The sequence below is a fragment of the Falco cherrug genome, chromosome 7 (genome assembly GCF_023634085.1).
Source record: "Falco cherrug isolate bFalChe1 chromosome 7, bFalChe1.pri, whole genome shotgun sequence".
Classification (NCBI taxonomy): Eukaryota; Metazoa; Chordata; class Aves; order Falconiformes; family Falconidae; genus Falco; species Falco cherrug.
The window spans coordinates 30,597,175-30,615,129 of NC_073703.1; the positions used below are offsets into that span (position 1 = coordinate 30,597,175).

At 43.0% G+C, this 17,955-nt stretch overlaps 1 long non-coding RNA gene across 1 annotated transcript; it reads right to left on the bottom strand.

Moving 5' to 3' along the window:
- Positions 1–3,319: 3,319 nt before the first annotated feature.
- On the bottom strand, positions 3,320–17,941 carry LOC114015357 (uncharacterized). Its single transcript, XR_003559228.2, has 3 exons — positions 17,570–17,941; positions 9,903–10,110; positions 3,320–3,838 (listed from the first exon to the last, which is right to left on the bottom strand). It is a non-coding gene; the product is annotated as an uncharacterized LOC114015357 (long non-coding RNA).
- Between the last annotated feature and the right edge of the window lie 14 nt (positions 17,942–17,955).

Here is a 17,955-nt window from a genome sequence, read left to right on the forward strand (position 1 = left end):
CTTTATGGAAGCTTAGAAATAGGTGAGATATGAGGCTGCTCTGCCTGTAAAGCGTCGTAAGGATGCTAGCATCGTGTGGGATTTGGTGCCCGTGTGGGTGAGACTTGCTCGTAGATCCCGTGGCTCTGGGCACGCACCAGCTGGACTGAATGTGGCCGCAGCGGCTGAGGTTTTCTGGGGAGCGGGGGACCCGCGGCACAGGCGTGTGCACCGCGGTGCGCGGGCCCTGCAGTCATGCAGGGTGTCTCGGCCCATGGAAAGTACTCGGAGATCTTTCACGGAGATTTCGGCTACTGCACCTCTGGCAATCTTCAGCACAGAAAGGACTTAACCAGAGAAAAGCAGCAGATGTACAGGGGCCTTGAGTCCATCTACAAATGCAAGCGCTTTCAGGCACTCTGACACACACACCCACACCCCAAATCAGCCTCCTCTTCTGATTAGCTCTAATGAGCACAGACAGCCAAATATGAGTGTCCTGGGAGGGCTGGCGTGTGCCTTCTCACAGCCACGCAGGTTCCTCTTTACCTTCATCTGGAAAGCTGACGAATTTACTCGAAGCTATGTGTAACGTTTTGTGCTCGCAAGCTGCGAACACTGCTCCTCACAACCCTACAAATGGGGCACATTTCCAGAATTTCCTTCCCAGATCCCTTTTATTTTTTGCCACAGATTTCCATCCCCCTGGTTTAGGTTTCTCTTTGCCCATGCCATACCTGCCTCAAGGATGCCTAAAAGGCTCATGGCAGCCATGTGCCGCAGAAAGAAGAAAGTAATTAGTGCCTTCAGAGCAATACCCCATGACCTGGGGCAGGTCTCAGTGTGCACAAGCCAGCTGTTGGTTAGTTGTCCTTGCTCCCTGCTCCTGCATCCTGACCTCCCTGGCTACCAAGCTCCATGTTGGCTGGGGCAATGCCAGCACTTAGAGATATTTCCCTGCACATCTTTGCTCCTCCTTTAGCTCAGCAGATGCAGTTCTGTCGGTGCACATTCATAAATGCTGTGATTTACAGATTGGCACATTTATGCACTTACTACATGTAGTAAACCCCATGCCTGGTGTGTATGTACAGATGCATTTATGTAATTAAACACTATGGGGTAATTACTCTAATTGCCTAGCTTGACTTGTTAAGCCTCCCATTCTGAAGATGAAATTCATTTACCTAAAGAGGCTCCATCTTCACAGCCTCTTTCATTCATATATCTCTGCCTTACACATATCTCGCTCCTTACATTAGAGGGAGGCCGTGACTAGGGCTGCTTAATTCCCGGAGCTGGCTGCACGTCTCACAGGTGGCCTGCAATAAGGTGTGTTTGCTTACACAGTCCCACAATTTCTAGCCACAGCTTGGCATGGTGCCCCCTTCTCCCTCCCTCTGTCACCACTCATCAACCAGCACAGGCTAAGGAATCCTGTAAGGTCTGACTGTGTGATGTGGCCATCTGCATATGTGCATGAGCTAATCCCTCTGTTTGCAAAACTCCCTGATCTGTGTGTTCACAGATGAATGTGACAATGAGAAATCACTATCGTTTGAGGGCAAAGCTGCAAAGACCCTGACGTTATAAAACCCAGGCCTCCAGCATGTGGGTTGTAACTTTGCATTTTGACTCTTTACATAAGAACACACCACCTATGTCATTACTCTTTACAAAGGCTCAGGTTTAATCATTGATGTGCTGAAAGGAGATAGGCCTCCATTCTTGCAACAGCTCTCCACTGCTTGCACTGAGGTGAAGGGTCCTGAAGGAACGGAGCTGTTATAACCGTTTGCCAGCTCCTCTCAGCCTTTCCAAAGAGGCAGACTTTCACACATCAATCATACATGGTCCTGATCTGCCTCACCCAGCAGCTTTTTGCTAGAAGGGTTAATATTTGTTTTCCCAAATTGGATGCCTTTCCCATTTCTTTTCAACAGACATAGAAATTATCCTCAAAAAAAGTAACCAGTGGGACCCTGAACAGAGCTACAGCTAACCAGTGTCCTTCCCTAGCTCTGCAAATGTTATTGTGCTTTAAAGCCATGACATAATGAAGATTAAAACAAATAGTACAGATGCTTTATGTGCTTTCTTCTCTTCCTGGGCTCTGGCCAGCTGTACTTAACAGTAACTCCTGCATTTATTTGGACAGGTGGGAAGAAAAACGGGGCAAACTCATTCACCCTCTTTTAATTCTCTGAAATAGCTCTAAATGAGATTTTGTTGTTTACACAGCATATATAAAACAGGCAATGATCCAACATAAAGTTTCATGGTACTGTCCTCTGACAAATTTATTCAGTAAGTTTGTGGGTTTCCTGCTTGTGTGTACTACACATACCAGACTCCCACGAGTAATAACAAAACACCTTTATAGCATGCCACAGCACCGTGGCCCTGTAGGAGAACAAATCTTTCCTTGGAATTCAGAGGTGCCTGCTCCTGCTTGGCACCATTTCTCTGTATACCACTAGGTGGCTTTTCCACCCCGTAGTTTGTATCTTTCTTCAAAGTCACTACAAGTACAAGGAATCTGCTCCTAAGCGCAACAATCAAACGGGTGGAAAAGAGAGGCGGCTAAGTCATCCTTCAGCAGATGAACTCTTAAATATCCCATACTTTCACAATGTAATCTTTACTGAGCCCTTGTCTGTCTTTCTGATGTTTTGTTTCAAGTTGGTTACAGCTAGCTAGCTTATTGCTAGATTTTGAGTAGCATAGGTATCTGCTCAGATACATTTTTGTACAGCTATGAAACTTTGCAGAGTAGTGCATGCGTCTAATTTTATGATAGACATTTTTGTAATTCATCAGAATAAACCTATTAGTAACACAGAAACAGGATGCGTACTATTTAATGAAATGCACTGTCTCAACATATTCTCAGGAAGAGTAAATCCAGGTTTGCCTTTTCAGATATTTTACTCCCATTTTTAATTTACCTTCAACTTTTTAACTACAGATCTTTACTCACACCGAAACGCTTCAACTACCTGGTTACTGGTAGTATTTTTTTTCAGGTAACACTCAATGTCTCAAACTCTCTCCAAAAATAACAGCTCTGAGGGGCTCATTTGAGTACAGAACAGTATGAGGGGGAAGGAGGAGGGTCACAAATCCACAGCTGTGTTAAAAAAACATAAATACCTCCCCCATTAGTTTTTCTTTAAGTTTGGCACTATTGAGTATCAAGTACTTTACTGGAAGCACAACACAGCTGAGTTGGGCAGAGACAGACCTAAGAGATATTACAAATCCGGCAGAGAAACTCAGGAATTTGCATTTTTCATTTATTTCAGACATTTTTTTCTTTTCACACATTTAACTCTTGTTTTCTATTACAGAAATGGCCATATATTCACTGGAGAGAAACCATGGAGCTCTCTCCTGACGAGCACCCTTCAGTGGTATGAAAAGCTGCATCAACAGCTCTTTCAGGCTGAACAGTGACACACATGGGATTGACAAGCAAATTTTAGGAGGCTAATCCTGCAACTAGTTTTACACACATCAGGTGAGACTTCAAAGAGGAAAGCCAGCTGCTGATGAAAAGGCTGGAGAAAGCTCCTGCTTTCGCAAATGGCAGAGAGCAGCGTCTGGACTCGATTACCTGTGTAAAAGCCAGTTCCCACCTCCACATAATCAGCAAAGCTGGACCCAGACTGGCAAGAGGCTGAGAAAAATGCACTGGAAGCTGCTCTGCGTGGATGCAGAACTACTCACTCTTGGTTGCCATGTGCCAGTTCGCCCTGTTTCGATCCAAGTCTCTGCCCTGATAGTAGCAGCCAGCTTTTTACACCAACTGGTTTTCGATACACAGTTTTCCCAGAGCCCCTGGGCTAACAGCAGATTTCTGAGGGAAGAGGAGGATAATAGTTAAATTTATTGGAGTAAACTGGTGCTCAGTAAAATGGAGTAGTAATATAGCTGAATAAATAAAGCCATTAGGAATATGTGATGCCTTTTTTCATTACACAAGTACCTTTCCAGCAGCGTTTATATAGCATAACTGGCCATGGCATAATCCCCTCAGACCCACGCGAGCTCTGCCTGAGCAGCCAACTAAAATGTTATTATATTAGCCTGGTGCTGATTCACAGTCAATATATTCTACTCCCAGGGGGCTTTTCTGCTGTGGCTCAGCACTGCATGAATGCAGGCACACAGCTTTTGGTGGGCATGGAGCACGGGCAAGAGCTGTCTGCAGTATCTCAGTGCGTGCCACACCGGAATACTCAGACCTACCTGCAGTGCACTATGCAGGTGCATGTCTAGGCTGATCTTTAAGTTACAAGAATCCTAATCAAAACAAGAAACGTTTCGATTTGTCATGCTCAAGTCCATCATAATCTGTGCCTTTGCTTTGGCCCAGCAAAGTTTAAAGCACCTGCACAGCATGAATGTAAAGCCCTGCCAGTCGGTGCCGGCAGTATTTCGCTCCCAAGGAGAGCTGCACTATGCAGCTTCACCAGTTGAATGGCACTGGACGGCTGGTAAAGCTCAGGACAACCTCCAACCTCTTGGCTGTCCCTCAAGCTGTATTATCTCTGCAAACATGCACTTCCCTTAATCTCTGTGTAATCTTTCCCCAGACAGCAATCAAAAAACAGTTCCATGTCTTTTCCCTGGCTTCTTTTAGCTGCGCATTTTGCAGCCTCCCCTCCTTGTGCCAACACTCCATACATTTTGTCCTGCGCTTCTTTTTTTAATGAAACTTCGTACTCCTCTGTCAGCTCTGCTCTTTACACAAAAGAATTGCAGGTGAAATGCTCTTTTTCCCTCTCCACCTTGTGCAGCTTTATTCACGTGCCTGAAGAGTCCTTGTGGAAGCAAGCTCTGATCCCAGCCCTGCATGGCTTTTAAACGGTCGCCTCTACAAATTTCTACCATCTCTTCTTATCTCGCTGTGCCCACAAGCCAGAGCAGATGGCTGCAGCACAGGAGCAATGCGAGGGGGGGTCTTGGTGCCAGGGCTGTTTCCTGACCTGCTGCAGGTCTGCATGCACAAAGGGATTTCAGTACGATGGCTGCCAGCGCGTACAAGCCCCGGCAGAGGAAGCATCACCCAGATGGGTATGTCAAACTGACAGCCTGGGGCTGCTGTGGGAGGCAGCTGGACACCTCTCCCGGCCTTGCCCAGCCTCAGAAGCCAGGGCCACCTCCTGCCCACGAGGGCCCTGCCCTTCTCCCAGCCCTTGGAGATACCCACTATGGAGGCTGTGGCTCTTGGTCAGGGTAAGATTCGATATGCTTTCTGTAGGGTCAGTATTTCTGTTAGATATCCCTCTTGAAAGCTTCTCTCCTGCCATCTTCAGGATTATGCTCTTTGGTTTTATGCCTTTGTGAAATACTTCTATGCTAAACATGGGAAATATGCATGCTGTGGTGTGATGGTTTTTAACGTTTTGGTATAGTTAGAGGACGTGTATAGGACTGACATCAATTTTCCAGCACAACAAACAAACAAACATTGTTATAATCCTATATTCTCAATGATTTTCCCCTGAGTGTGGTTAGACCATATGGGGAGAAGTATGAAAACAGCTTTTGCAAAGCATCAATTTTGTTTTATCAAGGACTGTGCTGGCAGCTTACACCTCATATTTTAATTGTTCGCAGTAAGGAAACATAAGTGGATTCAATGCAATTATATTTTTCTATGTGGGTGCCAAGGTTCCTGCATCTGAAAGGCTAAGTGGAAATTATTCATAAATGCAGGTATTCATTGATAACAGCTTTTCTAGTGCTTTTCACCCGCTATCTACAAAGGAAATCAGTGTCCTTATTTCCCTGTTATTGGTACAGAATCACAGAGAGGAAAAAGAACTAGATAAGGTTTATGCCTGCTAACAACATAATAGCTTGCAGAGCTGCTAAAGACTTCGGACTTGGCTTGACTTTATTTGGAGTTAAGAGAGCCCTGAAGGCCCATTAAGCAACTATCAACCTTGACCTAAATAATTTCTTTACATTTCAATCTATTTATTGCCTTTACTGAGAGTATTTCAACACTAAGAAAGGAAGCTGCATTTTAATTCTATTAGCAGTGTCCCACAGGCTTCTCAAAACTCATTTCAAACATTTTATGTCCTTGCCAGGATACAGACATGTTCAGCTTTCAGCACTGAACCACGTGCAAGCTCCATGACTCCAAAGGGATGCGTGAGCATGATGCATAAAGAAAAGTCCTTGCAGAATCAGAGCACTGGTCAGAGTCGTCACTAGAAATTAAACATCTCATGGTGAGGTACTACAAAGAGGTATTTTTTTGTAATTATGCATTTGGGAATATAGTGTGGCTGCTTTAATTCGGAGATCATTTTATACCGAGAACCTACACAGACTGCCCTGTAAGAAATAACCCTTAAAGTAAAAGACAGAACTTTCTAACTATTTAAGTGCCACCCAGATTCATGCATACAGGCTTCCTCCATCTCTGCATGAAATGAGTATTTATATTAGTAACTGTATGTGGTCAACAAAGCAGCTGAAGCCACAAGGCTATAAATTACTATTTATACAAACTTTTCAAATTTCAGGTTTTTGAACCATTTAAGCCAAAATACATAAATCAAGCCAGATTTGTTGAACACATGGCTCAGGTTCAGTGATACAGATCATAAAACTTAGGCAGCCTTACAGAGAATCTGATCTGAGTTTCAGATTTGTGATTTACACTGGTTTCAGGTTTTTTTGCAAGTATTTTGCATGTCCTAACAAATACAACTGCATTTTAGTTTTCAGACTGTCAGGATCCTTCATGCACCAATACACTCTGTAACCTCTTTCCACTGTTCTGAGGGATTTGGCGTCCATGTTCAGGACCAGCTCTATAACCTGGAACAAGCCTGCAGGGAAAAGAGCTATGAGAAGTCTCCTCCAGGCTGGGCTATGCCTGACCTTGGACCTGACCCTGCCCTTGCCTCCTTGACTTGCCTTCCTGGTTTCACCGTGGCCCTACCTCCTCGCTGTGGCTTTGCCCCACCATCCTTGGGCTGCCATCACCAGGGCTGCTCTGCTCAGCCTGTTAGGGTGCTGCAAGTATGCACCCCAACAGACACCCAGCTCACATTAAGAGAGCCTAACACCTGGCTTTTCCAAGCACTTGTTTCAAAGATCAAACCGGCTTGTTAAGTTACAGATAAAAACTACTGCACCTTCACTAAAAGTCTTGCAGGCAGTAGTCATTTAGTTAAACAGTAGGGTCTGCCACTTGGGTGAAATTTGCCAGGATTTCACTGAACGTGACATGCAATAGCACCATGATGAACAGTCTCTTGCACCATTTAGATGCCTTTTTTTGTGAGGGTTTTGTTGGAGGGCAGTGATTTTGTTGAGCTAAGAAGGTGTTTTTATTAAATCTATACGTGAAATAGGGCTGTAAGTCATTGCTAAACTGTGTTTGTCTTGCTCTCTCCGTTATTCTTTGGACACAACACAGAGTAAGCTGCTACTAGCGTGAACACCAAATCTTGCGGACTCAGAGGCTGGCACTTTCTCTAGAGCAGGAAGGGTAAGCTCCATTTACATACTGGACAATATGCAGAAATCTGCGATTCTATCTATGAAGCTTTAACATTTCAGTTAGGTTTCGTTTATGATTGTGCTTGTGTAAACGACATTGGTTAATTATTTTCATACTCATCCAAGGATATGTCTTCAAGCAACCGCATCACTCTGACTTTTGTGTCTCCAGTTTCTTAATGAAGTCCAAGCTCACCAGGAAAAACACGGGGAAGTCCTGCCCTAGGTAGGACTTACAAGCCATATCCCACAAAGAAATGACTCTACTAAGGGAGTGATTCTGTCAGGATTTTTATTTCCCCCAGAACAAATCCAATTTTACCCTTGTTATTCTCATTCTTAGGAAGACTCTGCCAGTGCTTTTCTTCAGCTGGCACTTAAAGGGTGAGGAAAATATGGTGAAATGTAGTAATATGGCCCTGATACTACCATATGACCAGATGTGTGAGCACTCCCAACAGTGCTGGTAGGATTAAAGAGTAGGACAGAAGTGGTTGTACAGTTTGTGGCTGCAGAAGCTCTGTCAGACACAATAAGTACACAAAACCAAAAAGAGTTTTAAGAGTTCTGACTGCACACATGGGTTAAGTATCAACCAAACAAATACAGGAGAGAAAGCAGACAGAGCTAATGATAACAAGGCATATTAAAAGAGGTGTACAGACATATATATACATTTATATCTACATATACAGAGATGGAAAGCAGGACAGTCATAAGGCAAAACCACATTACAGAAAGTACGCATTTTCAACCTACAAGAAACAAGGAGAAAATGATCTGATTAGCCAAAAAACCTGCAAAATTTAAGATGAAGTGAGCATGACAACTCCAGCCCCCTCATGAATAGTGTTTTGTCTTCCTTTGTTGTCTGGCTAAGCTGGTTGTAAAAGCCCCTTCATCAGCAGTATGTAATTTCTACACAATAAAGGTGCAAAACTAAACAGTCCTTAGAACACTCAGGCTCTTAACTGATGAACCTACATTGCAAGTTCTTCCAGTCCTGTTTAGTTTCTTTTTTTTTTTTGAAATACAGTGATCCAAAAGATATGCAGCCTCCCACTTCCTCCAAAATTAGTAACTTCTTTAAAAAATGCTTCTTTTACTATACATCATATTATATTGCTTGCCTTTCAGCAGGCACAGCAGATCATGAGGGTGCTGTTAGAAAACGTACAGGCAAACTAACGAAGAGCTCCTGGATCCTAAAGTTACGCTTTGAGCGCAGTTGCACCATAGCTCTGTGAATCAGCAGTCTTGCATTCTTGACCAACTTCTACCATTTACATATCCTGACTCCAAATCTACAGCTGCTTTTGTTGCATGACTAATCTCACCGAACTCCAAGGGCAGGACTCAGGGGGCCTCCAATACAAGTACTGCAACTCCCAATACCTGTTGATTCAGATCACCTATGCTCCCTTTTCAGCCAAAACGGTTAAGCTCCATCAAACGCAGATCTCCTACATCCCAATCACATGCACTCTCTTGCTAGATCTTTTTCTAGTCCTCTGTATTTTACAGCCAACAGTCTAAATTCAAGAGGAGGGACAGAAGATGCAATGCCATGGATTAAGCAATAAGCTAGTGACTAGCAGCCTTCTGAGTCACGAATGGGTTGCATCCCATCAGGCCAAGGTGAAACTGAATTTAGATTTCCCACTCCCTAGTTGACTATGTTTACTAAGCTGCTATGGGAAGGAGAAGCTCTGGTGCTTCCCTTCCCTCATCCTTTTCACAGAAGCCTGTGGTTTCTCTGTGGACTCAGCACTACGAGACTCTGAGCACGCATAGCAGAGTAGGCTTCTCCAGGAATTCAGGTGGAATATAGACACGTGTTTGCTGTGCTCCTGATCCATGGCAGGATTCAGCCAAGAGCCTGGCCCTACCTGTCACTGCCACCTGTGCAGTCATGGGCATTCCAGTTTAGTGAACTAGGGAACTGCCAGGACAAATGCGTAGGTGGTAGGAATTTTTGCATGCCTCTAGGGTCAGACAGCTGCCACAGCAGGAGATTACAGGTAGTTTTCTTGAACTTGGCCAAATGAATCCATATAAGTTCCATTTCTGGTGCCCAAAGTAAATACTGTAGAACTTATCCATTGGGACAATGCACCTTTTTAAGGACTTGGATGTCTGAGAGCAATCCCATGTATTTTAACTCATCACTCCTAAAATTTTAATTAGTTACTTCATGATGATACTTTAAGGGTTAATTTACATTTGAGGAAATATCACGTACACCCACATAATTCTGAGCACTTTTTGTGTAATTAAGAAAAGCAGCAATGTTCATGCTATCCTGAGAGTGAGAGCCTGCAGAACTACCGGTTACATTCAAAATACTTGTCATACAGGTTCTGAATTGCCCTGGGATGCATGGGCTGCATTACCTGGAACAGGGTGCAGCGGTAAGGCAAGCAAGTTGTTCCCAGTACCATCACATGTGTTGAGCACACCTGGCCTTTTCCTGAGAACCTCCCCACGACTGGGATCACGTAACATCCCGAACACAGAAGACTGAGGGAGGTGGCTCATTGGCATCTTCAGCAGATTGGAAGGAGAAGGCTCTTGGTGATGTTGTGGATATTCTCAATTGACCTGCAACAAACAGCACCATAGCGAGAGTAAATGAATATTGGCTATCACATTGTTAAAAGGGCTTAGAAAGGTTCTTCCCAGCCAAGAACTCTGACCACTAGGCATTTACATCAAAAGCAGGCCTCCTATCCTGCAACAAAGTGAGATCTACCCAATTATTTATAAAAATACTCATGACTGACTACCACCAGTAGATCCTGTATCACACATAATTCAAGGTATCTCTCTTCTAGTTCCGTGTGAGGTGTGGGATGGAATTTCAGAGCTGTCCTCACATTTGGTTTGTTATCAGCCTACTCCAAACAGCTCTCTCATCAGCCTGTAGACTTTCCGGTCTGTCTGGCAAGGGATCTGCCTTTTCTGATGAATTGCAGAAGGAGCATAAGGGCTTAATTTTGCTCTCTAGATTGTAGTTTGAAGGGTAGGAGTTAAAACGAAAATACTACAGTGCTTAATATACACACACATATTTTTTTTATTGGCTGCAGATCAGATCTTCATTCAAATGTGGATGACCTCATTTGTAGTAACAGCCATGGTTACAAATGGTGCTCCTGAAACCCAAGAGAATTCATAATTAGTATGAATTAGGAACATATTCCTCCAATTGTGGCTTCTTTTCCACCTCTGAATAGAAAATTAACAAATGTTATCAGAAAGAACCCCAGGGAAGCTTTCACTCCTCCTACTCTAATGGCAAGCAACTTGACACACCCTTGAGGATGAATCAGCTCCATTTCATAATCTTGGCACTGTGGTTTTCTAAGAAAAAAAGTCCAGAACTGATTAAAACATGCGTCTGTGCATGCAAAGGCAAATTCCCATCTGCTGTGTATCTTATACTTCGTATCCCAAGTCTCTCATCCTATCAAATCTGTCTTCCCTAGTCATTTATATGGCACATACATGGTCTTGCCTAGTTTCCTGCAAATGAACATTTGAACCTGATGGTAGGATTTGAACATGCTACCTTTCTCCTACCTTTCATGTCCTAGGACATCATGTGGTAAACTCTCTGCTCCTGCTATTCAGGTTGACTCCCATGATTTCCTTCCCATTAGTGTAGTGTGGGGTGCAACCCTTTGATGAGTTTGAGTAATCAAAATGGGTCTAGCCTCTTTAAAAGGCACTTATTTTCTGTGAAGCTGTAACTGTCAGGATGTGATCACCCTGTCTCGGAGTCCTGGGTGCCTCCCAACTCTGCAATGCCCCATGGAGAGGCTTGCTTTCATCCTTGGACTGGGGATATGCGCTTTGAACTGGCCCATCAACGAGTGGGTTCTGCCGCAGCTGCTCTCAGCATGCTCCAACAAGAAGCTTCCCGCTGCCAAGAGTTCTCAGTACTTGTCTGCCCCTGCAGCACAGCTGGCTTGCAGACATGGATGTAACTCCCACTCTTGCACACAAAATTCGATCTAAAATGCAGTAATTGCAGTTGATGCAAGTCAGCATGAAAGAACTTACTCCCTTCTTAAATGACAAATATCTTTAAGGGATCTGCAGAAATTACAGTGATAAAATGGCTGCTAGTATTGTATAATCACCAAAATTCACAATGTATGAAAGAAGGAACCCTCTAATGCTGGGCTTTAGGTTAATGAAAGCTATGTGCAAGTTTTGGCATTTTATTTTTTTTTTACTCTATCGCTCCTCTGCTTTCTTGCTAGTAGCAATATTTAGCTATAAAATAATGCAGTGATGGTACCCAAACAGGTGCATGCCTTGGGTTAGTGCCTTGTCTCTTCCATAGACAAATGGAGTGGATAATAAAGGAGAGCATGGGAATGAAGGCACAGTCAGCTATTCCAAGTAAAAACAAGCCATCCTATGATTTAATCCCTAGTAGCCACAGTGAAGAAATACCTTCCAGAAATCGGTTTCACCCACAACTAGGCATCATTAACCCAAGCTTTTGAAAAAGCGGGAATCTAAACCTCTTCCTCCTCTTTGATTTCTTGTTTCTGAAAAAAGAGCAAGCAAACCCTACCCACCCACAATGCAGCCATCCTCTCCCCTGCCTCCCTAAATGTAACTGTTTTCAATTCCAAATCCTGGGATGACGAGGCAAAAAGACCAAGGATTTGTTGTTGCTTTAGGATTTGTTAATCTCTATAGACACCACAGGGGGAAAAAAATACCTCCATTTTCTCACCATATAGACAACAGATGACAAAATTAGAAAATTAAAATTACGGGAACGTGGGAAAATGGAAGAAATGGAAGTATAATGAAACTGCTATCAAATGTGTATCTCTTTCCCAGTTGAGAAATGAAGGGGGTGGTAACTATACATTCCAGTCCCTCACAGAGCTGTTCTGAGGAGTTAATGAATGTAAGACACAATCATGCTATAAATGAGGACATACAATAATTTAAAATAATGTAAAAAATGGAACAATCTCATTTTTAACACAATAGAAACACTCCTTAAATAATGTTACCTTTATCTGAATTATGTTTGAAATGGCAGGTGACATAGATTTAAGTTCATAGATGAATGAAAAGACTATAATTGCATTCCTGAAATGACTTTACAGAGGAGATCCTATCACTGCAGTCACTTTTATTACTTAGTTTCAACTTTTTTATTCTTTTTTGTTATAACAAATCACAACACTGTACACTTTGCATCTGCATACAATTAACCTGGTCAATACAATTTTGCACCTTTCCAAGATTACGCGCCAATATAGACACGTGGAGAAAAAAGAAAAAACAACCCAAACAGCTGGGCAGATTCTGAAACGATGAGCGTACTTGGCCCTCATCTAAATGAGGTGGCAATATAATAAGAAGTATATCTTGTGACATGAGAACATGTGCTCCTGTGGCCCCCAGTGCTAAAATAGCAACACACCAAAGCCACCTGATTCCATTCCCTGGAAAATCCAGGCCTGTAACTCTGAAGCAAACTACCCACGACTTAAACAAAGCCTGTACTTTCTGCTTCTGTTGCTCGTGGGACTATAGCCAAGTGAGTGTTATTTGGGCCTTCGTGTTTCAGTTTAGCTAGTCTGCCAACAGATCAGATTTCTGAGGCGCCCAGTGTCCTTCCCCTATCATACCAAATGCTACAGCAATTCAATACTTGTGTTAGTATTAATACCTTTATTATTATTAATAATGTTATTGATATTAATATTAATAAATTAATGAATTGTGAACAATTTAACAAATTTACAGAAGTAAATAATACAGGGAAAGGGTTAGAAAACCAAACAAAAACCACAAAAGCACTCCCGTATGGAACTTTGAACATTATCCTGCAGAAATAAATCCATAACCAGGCTAAACTGAAATCAGGGGATTACAGCAAGTCATCGAGCTCATATTGCAGTTGGTAAAGTTTTTAGCACAGCAATCAGAGTACCAACAAAAAGAGACAAGATCCAAGCCTTATTCTTTCCAAACCACAAACTTTTTTTAACCCATGGAGAGTAGCATAGCTGTTAGACCTTACCTAAAAGAAGTGCTCAACTGGCTCATTAAATACACTTTTACTAAAGACAGCTAAGTTCTTTTAAGTTCTATTGAAAAAGCTGGAATTCATGAGCGGTAACTTGTACAGAGATAAGCTGTATTTTAGTATCTTACATTGTTCACTAAGAAAGTACTGTGCAGAACCCAGCACTGTCCAAGTACAGCGTAAGCAAGTCAGAAAGCCTTCAGCACGTTCTTTCTCCCACTGCTGTAACGGAACATTAGCACTTGCCCAGTGTTCCTGCACTGTGCTATTGCAATAGCTCATACTCACGAACAAATTAAAGCACTCTTTCATTTTTGCTTAGAGTAATATGTATTAATTGGAAGTAAAATACATTTCCTTATTCTCCCATCTACTTTTCAAGATGAAATCTTACAATAAATACACTCTTGCCTTCTCAAATCTGGATACTCAACTCACCAATTACTTCAAAAAATAATGATAAACCTAGTATGATTAGCACTAGGTTTTATTCATTTGCATTCAAAATTATCTCAAATGAAGCCTTCCTCTAACTCTAGGCACTTTAACATCATTAATAATATAACAAAACCCTAGCAGCATTGGAATGATTATTTCAACAGCAAACTAACCATTCAGACCTCTACAGATACTCCTTTCCATCCTTCATTCACCAGGAAATAATTTTAATTCTCTTCACAAAATGCTATCAAACAGACGTCTTTTGCACAAAAAGATGACCAGATCCAAGCTATTTCAGATGATGACAGAAGACAAGTCCCACAGTCCTGGACAATGTCCTGCCACCTGCTCCTTCAGAGCCAGAGGGAAAAACAACTGGCTGCTGTTGACTCAGATAAATTGGTCTCCAGTTGTTTGAAGATTTACAAGGCAGAACCAGTACCTTAAATACACGCAGTAACCAGTGGTGACCCAAACAGATGCCAAGCAAGATGTTCTGCTTCAAAAAACAGCTCCTGGTTCTGCTCCTGTCCCTTGGGCAGGGTGATCACGGCAGATCACCTCACTTGCCATCGATTCCCACAGCTGTCTTGTCAAATAGGTACAGTCTGTGGGAATGCGGTTGCAAGCACCCTGGTTTGCCAGACATCCTTGAAAATGCCTGTGTTGCGGGTGTCATGCTCAGACAGCACTTCTGCAGCAAGCTGCAACGTATTTCGAACAGCTTTGGGGCCATCTATGGCAGACAGTACAATAAAACACATTTTCTGGAAAAGTTCTGTTAGAGGGTGTACTCTACACTCCTCTTGGAATGCCCACTGCAGTTGTCACTTACTTCAACGCACAAAGGTAATTCAAAAGCTACTCTAGTATTAATATCATGTAATTTTTGCACCAAGTTCAAAGTCAAGGTAAACAAGTTTCAACCACACACACAAACACTTTCTACTTTTTCAAGTTACCAGGTACATACCATAAACAAGTCTTGCTTTATCCTTTGTAATCTCTGCAATTTTTTTCCCCTGTACAGTTATTCAGATCTCATTCCAGAACTCCGCATCAAGTTAATTAACAGATTTCAGTTTGTACTGTGTTGAAGGGGAGACTGTTTGTGGCTTGACTCTGGGAAAATGCACAAAAGAAGGTGGCAGCTTGTTTTTCAGCTCCTCTCTTTACATTTTCTGCTCAAGAGCCAGGGAAGTATGTAAATTAGGAAGCACATGTATCTTGCAGGATTAGCATCACATGTTTCTCAGAAGGCAGGGAAATGACAGCACACTTTCCATTCTTGAGACAGAAAAATTGATCATGTACCCTTTCAGGGGTGGTGTTTTCACATTTCTCTGCCAAGCTGCTGATCTGAAATCTTATTTATATTTCATTCATCCCTTTTCAGTAATAGCAGCTCTGCCACTGGTAATATAATTGTTTATATTATGATAACGCCTTAAGTGAGGTTAAGATTGTAACATGCAAGCACACACAACATACAAATATATGTAATGTACAATATAGGAAATCTATCAGGCTTAATTTGGTGCAGTTACCTGAGCACTCTGGATAATAAACCTCCAAGAAATATTTCACAGTGTGAACATCAATTATGTAAAACTGCCCCAAGGCCAAGAGAATCAGAATGTACCAAATGAATTTTCTTGTAAGGATCTATTCCCTTAGAAATTTAAATGAAAATGCAGATAAATATTTCCAAGTAATCCCAAGAGTGTAAATTTAGGAAGCAAAAGGCCAAAACCTTTAGATATTGTCTTAGCAAGTATATTCTGCAACCAAAAACTTCATTTAGATCAGCTTTTTTATGGCTTATAGGTATTTCAAGACAAAAACAATAATTTTATTCTAATGCTCATGGTTATTAACGGAATGTCTTCTGGCATTTAAAATTTAAACCATGATGGTCCCACTAGATTAACCTGACACTATGCATCTCACGGATCATCAGACTTCAACCTGTATTCATCCAATAAAATAAAGCATAACTTCTGCTCTGCTAAAAAATAATTTTCAGAAATACATATAATTTTCATCGGAAGACATAAAACGATGGAAAATCCTCAGCTTCTCTTGGGAATGTGTTCTGGTGGTTAACCATGTAAAAATGCGTGTCTTATTTCCTATTTGAATTTGTCTGGCTTTTGCCTCTGGCCATTACTTCTTATTATGCCTTTCTTCAAGTAGATTAAAGAGCCCTTTCATATCCTGTACTTCCCCCTAGGAACGTTCCTATACACCACAATCAAGTCACCTCCCTATCTTCTTTTAGATAACTTTTGACAGCCTGAGCTCTTAAAATCTCCCAGTGTAATGTATTTTCTACAACCATCGGAGCATTTTCCTTCACTCTTTTGCTCTCTCATATTTTCCAATGTGCTTCTTAAAATCCAAAAATCAGAACTGCATGCATTATCCTGTGGATGGCATTGCTGAGGCTAAACATGAGATGTAAAATAAACATTCCTTTTTTTACACGTTGATTAATCCTTTTCTGCCACAGCAGCCTACAGAAGAGCCCTTATCTGATTGTTTACTTATTCTGACCCTTAAATCCTTCTCAAAGTCATTACTTTTCCAAGCTATAGCTTCTATTGTCCAGTTACAGTCTCCACGCTTGGTTCTTAAGATAGACAACTTTATAGTTGGCTAGATTAAAATTCACTGAGTATGAATGGGCTGCTTCTACCAACCATTCTGATCAGTGCCTCGTCCTTCATCACTATTTACAACTCTATTAATCCTGGAGCTGAATTTTTGCAGCAGCAGGTTTAGATCTGCTTCCAGATCATTGCTAAGAATGTAGGACAACACAGAACCTACTACCGGAACCTGTTTAGACACCACCTCTTCCAGCTGAGTTCTCCTACAGACTTACTCTTCTTGAGAACTGGCAGCAAATTCCATTTGCATGGTTTATTGACGCTGCATGCACCCAATGTTAATGAAGATACCATGCAGCAGCAGTAAGTCTGAGTCAAGTACCTCCTCAAAACAGTATCAATAGCTACTTTTAATACAATGCTGTGTAGACTTGATTACATTCCTTCGTTTCAACTTTTTATTATTTGAATTCCAGATGCTCAGATGCTCTATTTTGGTTAGGACAGCCATCAAGCTAACTAGTTGCTTGGGTCATACTGATCACCCTTTTCAAAAACGGCACAAAGCAGCACATTTATCACTTGTTTAACCTCCTAATTTTAAGATCTGAACACACTGGAGTGTTAGCAAGCCATAGATCAGCACCAGTTGGACAGGCACAAGCATCAGCGAGCACCTGTGACCAAATCTCATGTTTCTCATGGCATTTCCAGGACGGAAACCCCTGCAACTGTGGCCTGTCAAAGCACCTGACTGCAAATTTTCTGGCCCTGCTGAAATTTAAGCCATGCACCCCCACGCCGGCGGGGGTGTGGAACCTCCTCCTGACCACGGAGAGCTGGGGTAAGGCACAGGCCCTTCCCTCAGGCCCAGGAGAAGCCTCCCCGAGCGGCCGGCTGCTCCAGTCCCTGCGGGTAACTGACTGCCTCCGCCGCTTACCCGGCCTCACCGGTGGGGCTCAGACCTCTCACGGCCTCTGCTTGAAACCACCGTTCCCTCTCGCGTGCACACCACCAGATTCAGGCTCCTGGGGCCGCCCCGGGCAGCAGGGCAGGCGGAGGGCCGGGGCGGCCGGGCGCAGGCCGCGGGGGTGCTGGTGCCGGACAGGGTGGCCAAGGCGAGGGGTGCAGCAGCTCACCCTGAGCCAGAAGGACGGGCTCGCCGGGGGGCGGCCGGGCCGGTGAGCGTGCTGCAGCCGGCGAGAAGGAAGCGCCCCCCTCACCCGCCGCTCCCCTCGCCGCCGCCCGCGGCCGCCTCCGCGCCTCACGCTCGAGGCCGAGGCACGCCGCCCGCTGCCTCCCGCAATGCCAAGTCCTGATTGGTTC